Source organism: Phacochoerus africanus, chromosome 9 (genome assembly GCF_016906955.1).
Source record: "Phacochoerus africanus isolate WHEZ1 chromosome 9, ROS_Pafr_v1, whole genome shotgun sequence".
NCBI classification, from domain to species: Eukaryota; Metazoa; Chordata; class Mammalia; order Artiodactyla; family Suidae; genus Phacochoerus; species Phacochoerus africanus.
The window spans coordinates 68659200-68676446 of NC_062552.1; the positions used below are offsets into that span (position 1 = coordinate 68659200).

General features: G+C 38.1%; 2 non-coding genes across 2 annotated transcripts; one reads left to right on the plus strand and one right to left on the minus strand.

Annotated features, from left to right (window-relative positions):
- Positions 1 to 221: 221 nt before the first annotated feature.
- On the plus strand, positions 222 to 328 carry LOC125137068 (U6 spliceosomal RNA). Its single transcript, XR_007137373.1, has one exon. It is a non-coding gene; the product is annotated as a U6 spliceosomal RNA (small nuclear RNA).
- A 1102-nt stretch (positions 329 to 1430) lies between these two features.
- Positions 1431 to 1537, minus strand: LOC125137069 (U6 spliceosomal RNA). Its single transcript, XR_007137374.1, has one exon. It is a non-coding gene; the product is annotated as a U6 spliceosomal RNA (small nuclear RNA).
- Positions 1538 to 17247: the final 15710 nt, after the last annotated feature.

The following is a 17247-nucleotide window of genomic DNA, read 5'->3' on the forward strand; positions in this document are numbered from 1 at the left end:
CCTCGGGAGCTCATTTGCATGGCCCACAGACACGTGAAGCCGATAGGTCGCCGCAGTCTAGCGATCGTGGCACCAAACGTGCGAGCCTTGTGAGTGGGTCCGCGACATCAAATATCCCTAAATGTCCCGCGGTCGCCGGGAAGAGGCGCAGCTTGGTCACCGTAAGTGTGATAGCAGAGAGGTCGCCGTGCCTTATATAGCCTGTGGACAGACGCCCAATCGTGCTCGCTTCGGCAGCACATATACTAAAATTGGAACGATACAGAGAAGATTAGCATGGCCCCTGCGCAAGGATGACACGCAAATTCGTGAAGCGTTCCATATTTTGCACGGTTTAAACAACCTTAGCTTTTTGAAAGCTCCAAAAGCACGTCTGGCACTCAGTCCTGAAATTGTGATTTATTTTCAGTATAAAAGTGTTCGTATAATGCAATCTATGAAGTGAGAATGAAGCTGAGTTACATCTGGAAATTAATGTCCAAAGGAAACACCGTGAGTCAAAAGCAAAACGTCTGGCACTCAATACTAAAATTGTGATTTATTTTCACTATAAAAATATTCATATGAGGCAATTTATTAAATGAGAATGAAGCTGAGTTGCACATGGAAATTTATGTCCAAATATGCCTTCTTTACACATCTCGGAAATGAGGGAAATATCAACTTGCATCCCTTTCATAGACCTTAAAAGTTCTGAAATCGACTTATTCATGGTCTTATCTCCTCCAACCATACAAAAGCAAGAGACCCAAGTGGGTTCGCCTCTTGTTCAAGACTGCCTGACATGAATTGCTGGATGAGTCCTCACCAAATCATTTCTAAATTATTAAATTAGTGAATTATCGCTAAGTTACTGAATCCTGCTAAAGGAAGTAAGGAACATTAGCCCACATTTCTGGGACCTACTTTGTTACATTCCTTGGTCGTGTTGGACTAGAGTGCGTAAATTCTCGCTCAGATTGTGAGCTGGACCAAAGCAGCGACTTTATCGGATCAGATCAACGCTGGCCAGTGCATGTGGATCCTAGAGCTCCAGATTCAGTTAAAAACTGACGCAGCAAGCTCATTCGGATCTGCTTTCCGTAGTCTGAGACAGATCTTGTGGGCCTGTTCTTATCTGGCTTCTAAGGGGCACTCAAAATGCCTCTTTACCTAAATCGGGTGGATTCCGTCACAGGAAATTTGAAAGTTCATTACCCAAACCAAAAGCAGATTTTTTTAACCAATAAAAACAAGCATTCGACTACAGACACTACGATTACCCAAGTAACTTATAGAAACATGACCGGTGGGCCATGGAAATGCCAGGGTAGCAGTCGAGCTAGATCCCGATGGAAGAGTCTCGCCAGAGTCCTCAAGGCGCAAAACGAGAGCAGGTCTTTTAAACTAATCTCAAAACCCCACCTTTCCCCAGCAAAGGGGGCAGGGCGCAAAATATGGAACGCTTCACGAATTTGCGTGTCATCCTTGCGCAGGGGCCATGCTAATCTTCTCTGTATCGTTCCAATTTTAGTATATGTGCTGCCGAAGCGAGCACGATTGGGCGTCTGTCCACAGGCTATATAAGGCACGGCGACCTCTCTGCTATCACACTTACGGTGACCAAGCTGCGCCTCTTCCCGGCGACCGCGGGACATTTAGGGATATTTGATGTCGCGGACCCACTCACAAGGCTCGCACGTTTGGTGCCACGATCGCTAGACTGCGGCGACCTATCGGCTTCACGTGTCTGTGGGCCATGCAAATGAGCTCCCGAGGCACCTTGGGTAAAGGGCCGCGTCCGGGGCTCTAGGTGCGGGCGGTGGGTCCTCCTGCTGAGGCGCTCGGTCCGCGGAGCATGCTGGGTGCGGCGAGCGCGGCTGACGGCTCTGGGCTCTGCGCCCTCGAGGATCGGGCGAGCGAGCGGAGCACGAGCTGGCTGTCGGCGAGGCGGCAGTGGTGCGGCCTTGGCGGCGTGCCTGGAACAAGTGGCATCTAAGTGTATGGGAATCGGTTGGCCCACTGGGCCACCAGGACGTTGGGTCACTAGGGTTCTGAATCGGACTCGGGTCCTCCTAGAAAAATGTGGAACGTGTCACTGATATGTCACCTGTGACATGGGAGCCTTGTACAATTTCCAAAGACTTTATTCCAAGTCCTCCAACGACTTGACCACTCAGATCTGACGGTCAACACCACACTCTAGGATACCCCAGGCTCCTCCAGAACACGAGTGTTTCGGGCCTGAGTCCTTCCGCGCAAGCGTCAGTGGGATGGTGGGGCGAAGCCAGGGTGGCTGGTCACGCCCTTCACAGGTGTCACCTTAGAACCTGGCCTCCAACCTACTGGAACATTGAAGAACACGTTAAAGCGCACGTATTTGGTTTGAGTGATGGATCCGAAGAATTAAGCTATTCGATCTGAACTGGAGAATCATTCTTGTATTTTCCTATATTTCTCCACACCCTAACCCTAGCCCTGTTATGATACAAACATGCAGAACAGATCTAAGTGCAAGAAATGCTGGAATGTTCACAGCCTTGTAAATTAACTATACTTCAATAAAACTTTTAAAAAATACTGAAATGTTTGCGTTACAGAGTCTGATTTTAACTACAGCAAAAACCATACTGCTCAAGTCTTACACGTTGTGAACTGAGGGGTAAAGGTAAAAGCCTCCATATACTGAAGTAAAGTGTAGGGCATAGGTTTCCCTGCGTTGTGTTAAAGTGGCATCCTTAACAAGGAATATGGCATATTTATAAAATAAGTGAAGTTTTGCTTCTTTTTTTCCTTCCTGTGGTTGTCCTTCCCTTTCCACGACACAATATTTTGAAGTAAAAAGCTGTGAAGGATCGGTAACTTTGAGAAGTTTTAAAATTAGTATCCAATTTTGTGATGCAGTAAAAGAAAATAGGATGAACCCAATGAGTTTCTGGTATTGCTGAGACAAAAATAGCGAAAGGAACAGAAAGCCTACAGGGATTATTGCTAAACCTACCTTTCTCTGTTGTTGTAATTCCTTTCTTTAACAGCTTCTGAAAAGTAATAAAATACTTTTACTACTAATACTTTTTAGCCCCACCCAAAATGAGGCAAAAATGACAGCCTATTGAGTTAAATTGCCCAATTACAAATAAAATGTTTCCATGTCTTTCTTCTAATGGCCTGTCTTTCCAATAAGCATTTCTGACTTCAAAGCTATTGAGAAATGGTAAATTGATGTTCAACTTTATGATTTGAGATATATCAATCCCTTTCATGTTCTTACTCTCTTTAGAAATCTTACAACCAGACAGTTTGTAAAAGGATACATAGTAGAGGAAGTTATAGTTGGAAGGATGGTCAGAGTTCCAAGGTCATAAATTTGATATCTATATCAGTTGTAAGTTCCTTTAGTCAGGCTACACTTCTGGATGACCATGTTTAAGCGTGTTATACTCTGAAAACAGGAAAAATGTTTACCAAAGACTGAAAAAAAAATGAACATTGACTAAAAGATCAAATCCTTTGGGCAAAATATCTTTATAATGGCTTTAAGTTATCAGATGTGTGCAGAAATACCAAAAAAAGAGCCTGATTTTAGAGTCCTGGCACTTTTGAACAATGTGCTGTTAGAGAATTAGAGCAGAATTTCTCACAAGTGATTTATGTATGACTCCCTTTAAAGCAATAAATTCTCTTTAGGTTTCCAGTATTGCTGAAATTACTTCTATTATATTGTTATTTAAATATGTACAAACATAAAACTGGCTATAAACTCCTTATACTTACAGCTGTTATAAATCTAAAACCAAAGCAGATTTACAAGTTAAATACACAACTACAAATCAATACAATTCAAATTAATGTAAATTTATTGCAGTAGATGATGTGTTTGTCTTAAACTAAATCACCAGTGTTGGATTTGATAATGGACAGATGAAGTCTCATATTCAGCTCTATACCTAATTTGTTTCTGTATATTCACTAATCCAGAGGATGCCAGTTCACATAAGTATGTTCTGAAAAAACTGAACCTTTGTTTTCTACCAAATTATATAGATACTGGAACATGTTTTTTTGATATTTTAGCATTTTAAAAATCAGGACACAGGAGGAGTTCCCATTGTGGCTCAGTGGTTAACGAATCCGACTAGGAACCATAAGGTTGAAGGTTGGATCCCTGGCCTTGCTCAGTGGGTTAAGGATCTGGCCATGCCGTGAGCTGTGGTGTAGGTCACAGATACAGCTCGGATCCAGCGTTGCTGTGGCTCTGGCGTAGCCAGATTGGACCCCTAGCCTGGAAACCTCCATATGCCGTGGGAGCAGCCCTAGAAAAGGCAAAATGCAAAAGACAAAAAAAAAATCAGGACACAGTAGATGGGAGCTGAGACTCTATGAAATAAGGTACTTTAGGAAAATCAGGCCTCCTGGTTGATATTCTGCCAATGAGCAATCTTTACTTGATGACTGTATTATTTATTTCAACATGGAGTCAGCATAACAGTAAAATTGAAATCAGTACTAAATATATATCTAATCAAATCTTGCTGAAATATGGAGCAAGACAAGATTATCTGAAGTTAGTTTTAAACCCTTAGAAATTTTTAAAAAAATTTTTTTCAGTTTCAGCCCTGAACTCACATAGACTGTTGATGGTAAAGAAAGAATTAGGCTTCTCATACTGTTTTGTTTATATCTTCTTGGGACTTCATTTGGACAATATTTGAAAAATTGTTGGCAACAGAGAAAAGAATTAACAAATAGTTTACTCTCTTACCCCCAAAACAAGGCAGACAGTTTCCTGCAGGGAAACAAGTTTGGCATAGGCACCATGGGCCTTGCGGTTTTTCATAGAGGCTCAGCACCATGTTTGCCATGAATGAGGCTTGAGAATGCAGAATTTCACAGAGGTAATTAGAATTAGATACTGAAAATGACCCATTTACATCATTTCAAATTTGATCATAAATCAGATTTTATTATTACTGTTGTTTGAACTCTGTTTTCAATTTGGAATATTCAAATTACCATTAAATCTTTATTTGTATAGAATGTCCTGAAAGCATTTGACTTTCTTGGTGCATAAACATAATTTACATTATTCAGTCTACCTCTGTTCATTTTTCATTAGTCCCTACAAAACAGTACAGTTTTTAGAGGCACATCATTTTCTTGTTAAGAAATCAAAGTATTGATTTGTTAAAAAGATAAACTAAAGTCTCAGCAATTGAAAAATTATTCAAGTGTATTGTGTTACTAGGAAATAGAAATTTGTATTGAAATCTTATGGCAATGCTTAGTTATAATTTGGAAGCTTCAGACTCATTTTAATATTTTAAGATAATCATCCCAATAAAAATCAATTTCTTTTAAAAATCCTGTAGAAAAGCTTCTGATTCCTAAGAAACTTTATGAAGACTCCAAGAGGTTCCAGCTCCTAGTTTAAGAAACCCTGTGTAGACGGATATAGAAAAGTCTACTTTCTGGAACTTGTGTTGCTTTATATGCGTCGTTTCCTTGAGAGGAAAACTCAAGAATTGGAAATAGAAAGGGGGGGTAATATTTATCGAGCACAAATACTTAGAGGGCATTTTACATATGGCTCTGGCGTAGGCTAGCAGCTACAGCTCCGATTAGACCCCTAGCTTGGGAACCTCCATATGCCGTGGGTGTGACCCTAGAAAAAGGCAAAAACAAACAAACAAACAAACAAAAAATATTGCATTTAATATTGCAATTATTCTAAGAAGTAGGAATCATCCCATATGGGTAATAAAATTAAGTTGGGGGAAAGCTGTCATTCAAACTCAGGATCCTCAGAATCCAAATCCATGTTGCTTCTTATTCTGTGATTTCATTTAACACTAGAGAAATTCGAATACACTTTTAATGAGGATAATCTTTATGAACTATTCTGAAATTCTTGAGTAATCAATTGAACATAATATGATGAAAAAAATTCAGTCAATTCACGGTGTTCTGTTTCTAAATTCTGAAGGAAAAAAAGTGTCTCAGACCAGCTTACTTTTGGCTTCCAAAATGTTTCTAAGTTACCATTTCTAGACTACTCAAGCTAACTTATGAACTAAAAGGTAATATAATTGTTGTGGTCAAGGAAAAATAACAGAAGAAAAAACCTGACTGTGACTATCAAAAACAATAATAAAATGACCCAAGCCAGGACATCTGTGCACATGTTGTCCTCCATTAAAACAAGTGATTCAGAATTGCCTTTAGTGTTCAATTCTTGAATAAAATTAAAAAAAAAATAAAGTTCAGTTCCTAAAAAATAATTGAATAAAATAAATAACAATGCAACTATTTGAATGCCTGGTTTTGGGTTTGTTTGGTTTTTTGTTTTGTTTCTTTTTTTGTTGTTTTGTTCTGTTTTTTTTTTTTTTTTTGTTTTTGGCCACCCCTGTGGCATGCAGAAGTTCCCAGGCCAGGGATCAAACCTAAGCCACAGCAGTGACAATGCTGAATCCTTAACCGCTAGGCCACTAGGAAACTCCTTGAATGCATGTTTCATTAATCAAAACCATCTTTCTGTTTTAGGTAATAAGCTTTTGCTTTAATCAAATATTTTATATTTGAAAAACCTCAGTAGAGTTACATAGAGTTCTAGTATTTCTGAGAGCTCTTAAAAAGTTAGGTAAAACTCAGTTTCTTTTTTTTTAAGAAAATTAATTAGAGATGTAGATATAAAGAAAACAGGAAAATAGTTTTGCAACCTTAGTGTTAGCAAAGCTTTTTAAGATAGGACCTAGAAAGCAAAAACCATTAAAAAATTGATAAATGGATTTCATCAAAATTTTAAATTTCTGCTCATCAAAGACACCATTATAAAAAAAGAAAATACAGGCAATCCAGAGGCTGGGAGAGAATATTCAAGAAATTTTTACAATGAACTCTCAGGAAAGGAGTTCACTTGTGACACAGTGGATCTGGCATTGTCACTGCAGCATCTGGGGTAGTGTTGGTTTGATCCCTGGCCTGGGAACTTCCACATGCCTCAGGCGTGAACAAAAAAAAAAAGAAAGAAAAGAAAAAAGAAAATACCAGGAAAAGGACATGTATCTAGAATAAATCAGGAACACTTACAACTCAACACTAAAAAGAATAACCCAAATAAAACATGGACAAAAGACTTGGACACTAGTAAGCAACTAAAAAAATGCTCAACATCATTAATCATCAGAGAACTGCTAGTTAATATACCATGAATACTATTTCACACCTCTTAGAATAGCTAACATTTAAATGAGTGATAATACCAAAAACTGGCAATTATGTAAAGTAATTAGAACTCTCATACATCACTGGTGGGAGAGTGTAAAATGGTACAACTTTCAGAGAACTGTTTGGCAGTTTCTTACAAACATACACTATGAAACATAAATTCCACCCCTACGTATTTGTCCAGGAGAAATTAAGACATATGTTCACAAAGATGCATATAAGAAAGTTTGCAACTGTTTTATTTGTAATAGTTCCAAACTGGAAACAATCCAAAGGTTTTCCATCAACAAGAAACTGGATAGGAGTTCCCTCTGTGGCTCAGTGGTTAATGAATCCAACTAGGAACCATGAGGTGGCGGGTTTGATGCCTGGCCTTGCTCAGTGGGTTAAGGATCCAGCGTTGCCGTGAGCTGTGGTGTAGGTCGCAGACGTGGCTCAGATCCTGCATTGCTGTGGCTGTGGCGTAGGCCGGTGGCTACAGCTCCAATTAGACCCCTAGCCTGGGAACCTCCATATGCCACGAGGGAGCAGCCCAAGAAATGGCATAAAGAAAAAAAAGAAAAGAAACGAAACTGGATATTAATGAAATAGAAAACTACTCAGCAATAAAAAGGATCACATTTCTGTTTTGCACAGCAACCTAGATGAATTTTACAGTCACAGTGCACAAAGGAAGCCAAACACAAAAGAGTACATTTGTAGGATTCCATTCATGCAAAGTTAAAGACCAAGCAGAGCTAATCTAATAGTGATAGAAATCAGAAGAGCAGTTGCTTAGAGGGGAGGAGGAAGTGGGAAATTGACTAAAAGATGGTACAAGAGAACTTTTGTATCTTGATCCGACTGTATGGGTTATGCATTTGTTAAAACATAGCAACTATACACCTGAGACTTGGGCATCTCACCATTATAAGTTATACTGAAATAAAAAAGCATCCTTCAGTAAAAAAAGAAGAAAGCATCAGGAGAAAAGATTGTTTCTGAAATCTAACACGGAAGGACTTACTGTTTTTAACAAGTGTTCCTGGAACATTATACTCTAGCTATACCACATTACTAATCATATATTGATCCCATCTAATAACATGGCACTCAGCAATGCTGGTAGATATTGCCTTTGTGGAGGCTTCATCAGGTTGAGTTGAAAAATATATACATATATTTCTAAAGTAGTGTAGTGAATGTCTTTCAACTTATATTAATGCCTTTATATAATAAATAGTTACAGAGCACCTATTATGTGGCAGGCAGTGTTCTAGGCACCAAGGGTAGATCAATGGCCATGGAGTTGCACTTGAGTGTGGAAAAGAGAGAGATTTTTAAAGTATTCAAGGAGTTCTCTCACGGTACAGCAGGTTAAGGATCTGGCAGATGTCACTGCAGCAGCTTGGGCCACTGCTGTCGATTCCTGGTCTGGGAACTTCCATATGCCTTGGGTGCAGCCAAAAAAAAAGTATTCAACAATAAATAAATGAAGTAATTTCAGAAGATGATAAATGCAGTGAAGAAAATGAAATATTTGACCACGTTATACTTATTTCTGATGCAGGGTGTGTGAATCACATATTTGCATGTCAAATTACATGTCATGTATAACTCCATTATGATTTCAGAGATCTATTCTCAAATGTTTTTGTTCTAACTCTATCATGAAAACACATTTTCAGACCATGAAAACATGATGGGCTCTTTCACTGGGGCATATTTATGCACATTTTATTTTCTCACACACTCTTCTGAAGAGGACAAATTGAGGAGTTTCCATTGCGGCTCAGCAACAATGAACCCGACTAGTATCCATGAGGATACAAGTTCGATCCCTGGCCTCACTCAGTGGGTTAAGGATCTGGTGTGCCTTGAACCATGATGTAGGTCACAGATGCGGCTCAGATCCCACCTTGGTGTAGGCCAGCTTTGCTGTAGCTTTGATTCAACCCCTAGCCTAGGAATGTCCATATGCTGCAGGTGCAGCCCTAAAAAGCAAAAAAAAAAAGAGAGAGAGAGAGAGAAAACAACAGTTTGACAATTCACCAGATCATTATACAGAAATGAAGAGCACGTGGACTGTACATTTAAGTAAAGAGTGCTACACTGCTATCCACCATCATCCCTCACTTTCACTGGAGACTCACTTTATTCTGAAGACTCATTTCTCCTAATTTATACTAGCAAGTGATTGGGGATTTTTAAAACCTACTGGCTTGAAATGACCCATGAAAATCATACTGTACACCAAGCCCTCATTCATCATAACATATACGGTGTATGGAGTAAAATTTTCAGACTCTAAAAAGTCTTAGCACCTAGTTCACTGGAATTGTTCACTGGAATTGTTCTAGAGTCATGCAGCCAAGCAGCCCTGATTTCACCACTTTAAGCATCTGTTATCACACAATAGTATTGGTGCTCGTGATCCCTTAAAGTTTATTTTGTTTCTCATCAGTGGAGAAACAGAAAGAGTTTCTAGCCATCAGGGTTTTAGCCTTGTTTGACATGGATGAAAAGCTAAAACTATAGTAGTCTCAACTACAACAGATCAGATCAACTCTTGTTATAAAACCAATGTTACCAAAGCCAGGTCAGTCTATGTGAGCCAAAACTTGGGTGAAATTATTCCCTATAATTTTAGTGTCTATGGTGCTTTACACCATTTTGAGAAATTGTGTCTTTTTTCATTAGCAAATCCTATTAGCACTTCAGGGAAAACAGTGGGTGCCAAGCATCTTTAATTGTCACCTGCTTAGAAACAGAGACAATGCCAAAGGGCAGTGTGGTCTGCCCAGTGGCTTACTGGCAGAATTGAACCTCCAGAGAGCACTGAATTGTCTGTTTTGAGCTAATCTTCTAGCACTCCATTTAAGCCACATAATTCATATGGAAGAAAAACTTTTGCTGATTGTCAATGGAGTCTATACATTATAAAAATCTACATCTATGTTCATTCACTTTGCAAAATAATGATGATAACAGTAATGATAGCTCTTGAGAAACCATGGGGCAGGTATTCGAGGAAAGGTAAGCAATTAAAGAGGACAACTGGGGCTGCGTAGTCACCTAAACAAAAAGATAAGAATCAAAATGATCATTTATGTAAACAATAACAGTAGTAAGAGTGAAAATGGATCCCTGAAATTTATATAAGGCTGAGATTTGTTTTCCCAGTTTCATGAAAATATATCCATGATAAAACTCAATTCTTCTATCTTTTAAATGCAGGGTTTGAGGTTTGATGGCTTGAGGCTTTGATTTGGTTGATCAAATCTTGCTCCATGTCTTCCATCTGAATTGTTTTACACTCTAAGCTAAGAAAATAAGGCCAAGTCATCCTTGGATGGCATACATAACAGTGTCTGAAGTCACCCTAAAGAGTTCTATTCTCCCAGATCCTTTCTAATCATTCTGAGACACATGGTCAGTAAAGGTCACTTTTCTAGTCATCACATAGCTCTTATCTTGAAGATGTAGGAACACAAGCTTTGAGGCAGGCATACCTGGATTTGAATCTCAGCTATGCCATTTACTAGTGTGCTCTTGGGTTAGTTTTTCAGTTGTGCTTACCCACAGTTCCTTGAATTGGGACTAAGACCAACTTCATCACACTGTAAAGTTACAATGAGATGATATATGAAATACGCCTGGTCTATGAAAGATACTCAGAAAACAATTGTTTCATTCCTTTGCTATTTCTTTCTCCTAGGTCTTATCACACATTGCTCACATAATGTTATCTTGCTGTTTACCCCTCCTTAGATTATAACCTCCTCAATAGTAAGGATGACAGATAATTCAGTTTTGCGTGCTTTGGAGCCCACCACATTGTGCCTTAAACAAAGGAGGCACTTGGAAACTATACATTGAATTTTACTTCTTGTAACTCAGCATATACTCAGCAATTGAATGAAATAAAACCACAGTCAAGATGTCCAGTGATGTTTCTGTTCTCCAATAGACCAGCTGCTTTTATTTTTAGAAGTGCCTTTCTGGATCATTCATTTAGACTGATAGCCTTTTACTTCAAGCAGGCAGTCTTCCCAGGTTAGATGGGGCTATCTGTTTTCACCATTCAGCTGAGACTTTGCTTTTGTCCTGAAATTAATTTGTGACATGCATGTTCAGATAAGTTTTGCAGTGAACAGGAGGAGCCCAGGGGTAAATCGGCCAAACTTTTCTATTTTGTCAGCTGAACATCCATTAGCTGCAATTTACAGTACAGCTGACTATACATGTACCTGATACTTGTGTTTTTTGTTGTTTGTGGTGGTGGTGTGTGCTTTTTTTTCGGGCTGCACCTGCGTCTTATGGAGGGACCGAATTAGAGCTATAGCTGCCGGCCTACACCACAGCCACAGCAACACAGGGATCCGAGCTGCATCTGCAACCTATACCACAGCTCATGGAAACGCCAGATCCTTAACCCACTGAGCAAGGCCAGAAATGGAACACCACATCCCCATGGATACCAGTCGGATTTGTTACCACTGAGCCACAACAGGAATTCCCTATACATGATACATTATTAATAACTCATAAGAATTTTAGTGAGCCCTAAATGTGTTCAAAATGCTTTGATCCAAGGAAATTTATTTTGTCAAGTTCTCCACAGATAAAGTAAACAGCAATTATACAAATATTTTAAAGAGGCAAATTCAAATCAGTCACATGGGGCCACGCCTTGAACATTTTACTCTGGGAAAAAATTGTAAATAAATTAATAGTCTTGAATATTTATGAATTAAGTGCAATTTTTCTTCCCTTTATCTTTCTGTTTGGCCTTAGAGAACCTCAGTCTTCTCATCTCACAAGGTTGTTTTAGGGGTAAAATGATATAAGTGTACACAGTGCCCAACACGGTGCCTCCTACACAGTACAGGCTGGAGCTGGGGCAGCTGGGCAGCTGATATTGCCATTCAGGAGAGATGAGAGTTCTCAATGGCAATCCTGTCAGGAGTGTCCCAAACCCCTTCTCTCTGAGCCCACAGGCATTCCAAGGATCCTTGAGTCCAAATACTGTAAGAATTCTGGCAACAGTAAATTTCATCAAGAATAATACATTGAAACAAACAAATAGAAATATCACCTTGAAAAGGAAAGCAAGGAAGCAATTACCATAGGTGGTAGGGTGGGGAGTATTTCTGGGAGTGGGCAGTGTTCTGGATCTGGGTAGTGGCTGCATGGTTTAACTTTATAATAATTAAGCTATACATTATTATTTTATACACTTTTTCTTTCGTCTTTTTTTGTTGTTTAGGTCCACACCCTGCGGCATATGGAGTTTCCCAGACTAGGGGTCCAATTGGAGCTGTAGTCGCCGGCCTATGCTACAGCCACAGCAACGCGAGATCCAAGCCGTGTCTGCAACCTACACCACAACTCACAGCAATGCTGGATCCTTAACCGACTAAGCAAGGCCAGGGATTGAACCCGAATCCTCATAGATAGTAGTTTCCGCTGAACCATGAGGGAAACTCCTATTTTATACACTTTTGCTGTGTGTTATATTTCACAGTAAAAAAGGCTCAAAATGAGTTCGGGCGCATGTATGTGTGTGAGTCTCAAACAAAGAATATACACATTCTTGGATTTTTGGTGTTTCATATCACTGCCTTCAAACAGGTGGTACACTACTAACCAAACAGAACTTCTTCTATTGATTCCGAATATATTAAAAGACTTGTTTGAGGTCACATTCTTTTCCAAGGCTAGTTCCTGGAAGAGTCTGGTGCTTAGGAATAAGCTGTCCTAAGATGTTTAGTGTTCTTTGCATTTCTCCAAACTTTCTTCCAAACCAAGACAAGTACACCATATTAATATTATGCAAATTAATAAAATATTAGATAAATTTTAAAATTATAAAATATTTCAAACATATAAGCAAGTATTGAGAATAATTTAAGGAAAACCTCTATATAAAATCTTATTTGAAAAAAATCTTGGGAGTTCCTGTCGTGGCACAGGGAAATGAATATGACTAGTATCCATGATGATATGGGTTCGATCCCTGGCCTCGCTCAGTGGGTTAAGGATCCAGCCCTGCTGTGAGCAGTGGTGTGGGCTGCAGATGCAGCTCGGATCCCATGTTCTTGTGGCTGTGGCGAAGGCCAGCATCTATAGCTCCTATTCAACCCCTAGCCTGGAAACTTCCACATGTCGCGGGTGCAGCCCTTTAAAAAAAAAAGAAAAAGAAAAAAAAATCTTATTTGCCTAATTTGCTTCAAACTTTTCAAAAATCATGACACATTACAAATACATCTTAGACCCACAGTGTACCTCTCGCAGCTGCCATTTTTTCTCTTCCTAAATTCCCATTTTGATGAAATTAAAAAATAATTTTCCATGCACATATACACACCTATATACATCCACAAATAATATATAGTATTCTTTTGGAGATTAAAAACTTCATTTAAATTGTACCATATTAGAATGTTCTGCAATTTTTTGTTTTCTTTTGGCTTAAAATTATATTTTTTATATTGACCTATGCTAATAGATGTAGTTGCTGGGTAGTATTCTTTGTGGGAATATACCAAAATTTTTTAAAGTTATTCACACTCCCATAAAGAACACTTAGGTTATACTGATATTCTTTCTCCTGAGAACATTCTTAGAGAACATGGATTGGCAAAGTATAACCCAAACCCAGCCCACCACCTATTTTTGTATGGCCCATGAGCTAAAAATGCTTTTACATTTTTAAAAAAAGTATGGGTTTATTATTATTATTTGGCTGCACCTGTGGCATACAGAAGTTCTTGTGCCAGGGATTGAACCTGCACCACAGCAATGGCCCAAGCCATAGCAGTAACAACACCAGAGCTTCAACCCACTGAGCCATCAGGGAACTCCAATTTTTACATTTTTTAATAGTTTAAAAAAATCGAAGAGCAATATTTTTTAACACATAAAAATCGCATAAAATTCAAATCTCAGTGTCCATAAAGTTTATTTGGAAAATAATGCCCATTAATTTATATGTAATCTAAAGCGCATACAGAATAGTTAAGTAGATGTGATGGAGATTGTGTAGTCCACAAAGTCGAAAATATTTATTATCTGGAGCTTAATAGAAAAAAATTTGCTGATTCCTTTTATAGAGGTTATATGTATATGAAAGTTTTTCCAGGAAATCTTTCCAGAATTTGAATTAAGAGTTCATAGAGTGTTAGATTTTCCAGTCTTAACAGATACAGATAATTTGGCTTCTAGATAATTATTCCAGTTTACATAACCATAAACAATTTGCAAGAATTTCCACTGATTTCCTCACTTGATATTACTGTACTCTTAAGTTTTTGTCAATGTGATTGGTATAAAAGGCATATCTCATTATGCTTTTTATTTGCATTTCCATAATTACTTAGGAGGATAACCATGTTATGACAGATACTGCGAATTGCTTATTTACAAACTTTTCTCATTTTTTTGTTGAGTTGTTTATTGCTTTTCAGGAATTCGTTATGTATTCTCAAAACTAATTCTTTCTAGGTTGTGTTGGTTACTAACATATTCTCCTATCTTTCTGAGTCTGTCTTTTAACCTTATTAGTAATGTCTTACATGTATACAAATATATACTTTAACATAATTGAATTTGTCAGTTTTTCTTTATGGATTGTGTAGTATTTTTTCTTAATCTAAAACTCCTTCCTTACTCTCTGGTTTTCCCTATATTCTTCCCTAAAGCTATAACAATAATCTCCTATATTTTCTCCTAAAACAAAATAATAAAACATTTGAGAAGTGAAAACAAGGACTTATCTAAGTAGCCAAGTCAAGATGAACAGATGATAGTTACTAACTTTAGCCAACTCTACAAGTTCCATGAAGACTCTGGTATAATTCTGGCCAGTAAAAGAGGCCATTTCGAGAAAGTGAAAATAAGGTAATATTCAATTTTTTAACTAGAGAAACTTGAGCATGTTTATAGACTGATGGGAAAGAGTAGAGCAGAGACCAAAGATTTGGGAGTGAGGAGGAATCATGGATGGAGCCAGGTTCCGAAGGAGACCAATGAAGTGGAACACAGATGATGAATGGAAGGTAAAATCTACCCTCCCTCTTATTGCAGTCAGACCTTTCCTGCCTGGATATTTCTGCTCTCCTCTGCCTCTCAAAAAGCTAACCCTTTTTTTTTTTTTTTTTGGTCTTTTTAGGGCCACACTGGCAGCATACAGAAGTTCCCAGTCTAGGGGTCAAATTGGAGCTGTAGCTGTTGGCCTACGCCACAGTCACAGTAACCCCAGATCTGAGCCGTGTCTGCAAACTATACAACAGCTCACCACAACGCATGATCCTTAACCCACTGAGCGAGGCAGGGATTGAACCTGTGTCTTCATGGCTCCTAGTCAGATTCGTTTCCACTGAGCTATGACAGGATCTCCCAAAAGCTAAACATTCTTAATTAAGACAACATGGTATTGGTACAAAGGGAAGACAAATAGATTGATAAGACCAATAAGAGACATCCATACTTTTACAATTAAAAGTATGCCCAAAGGGAGCACTGTAGTCAATGGGGAAAGAAAGATCTGTTCAGTAAGCAACACTGGGTCTACTGTGTACTTATGTGGGAAAAAAATCTGGATTTCTGCCATATATCATATATTAAAAAAATCATTTCCATAGACTGCATATCTAAATATGAAAAGATAATAAAGATTATAGATAATAATAACATAAAAGAATATTCTGGTGACTTTTAGACAGGGAAAGTTTTCTTAAATAGGTCACAAAATGTATTGGCTGTTAAGGAGATTGACTACATTAAAATTAGAAATTTATGGACATCAACAAAAGTCACCATTAAGAAAATGAAAAGGCAAGTCACAGAGTAGGAGAGGATATTTGTAACACATATAACAACAAAGGGCTCATACATAAAGAATTCCTGCAAATCAATAAGAAAAAGAAGACAACCTAATGGAAATTGTACAAAATATATGAATAGGCTCTTCACAGAAGAAGATACACAAATGACCAAGGAATATATGAAAAAGTTGCAATGTCATGGGGCATCAGTGAAACACAAATTAAAACCGTAATAAAATCCTACTACATATTTGCCAGAAGAGCTAACTACAAAAAGACTGACAATACCAGTATTGGCACAGATGTGAAGTATTCTAAATTCCATACAATCCTATTGAGAGTATAAACTGATGCAATCACTTTCAAAACTTTTCGGCAGTATTTATGAAAACTGAACATCCATGTACCTCATGACCTAGCAATCTCATGTCTGAACACACACAAGTTATTCATTGCAGCATTGTTTCTGATAACCGAAAACAGAAGCAACTGAAGCCTTCAACAAGAGAATGAATAAATTCATAAAAGAATACACGCACACATACGACTACCACAACATGGTTGAATCACACAAATATGACATTGAGCAAAAGATGCCAGACACAAAAGAATCTGTTCTGTTCCATTTTTATGAAGTTCTAAACTGGAAAAACTTGCCTATTACATTGGAAATCAGGATAGCCATCACCTTTGAAGAAGGGGTATACAAAAGGTAGGCACACAGATGCGCTTTCAGAGTTGCAATATCCAATTTCTTTACCTGGGTGATAGACTAGCGTATTCATTCTTCAATAATTCATCAAGCCACATACTTTTGACTTGTGCACTCTCCTATATATGCAATAAAAAATGTTCATCATGAAAAACAAAAACTAGCTATTTTACCACGAACAATCCATACAAACATTTAGTGTACTTTTCTATTTATTGCTCACACTTTTGATCGCTTCTGGATGCATCTTGTTTTCCTCATTAGAAGTAGGAGATTAGAAGCTGTGTGTCACCTATTTTTTGGTTTCCTGAAGGTCTTTGCATATAGTAGGCATTTAATAAATATTTGCTGAATTAAAATGGAAAATAACATATTAGCACCTTCTCTGGGAAGTTTTAGGCAAACATATCATCAAGCAATTACTACTGATTTCACCCTTCTTCACCAACTGCTCTTCCTTTTATAATATCCTAACATGAGATAAACATTCACAAATGCTAAGCAGTCCAACACTGTTGTTTTGGA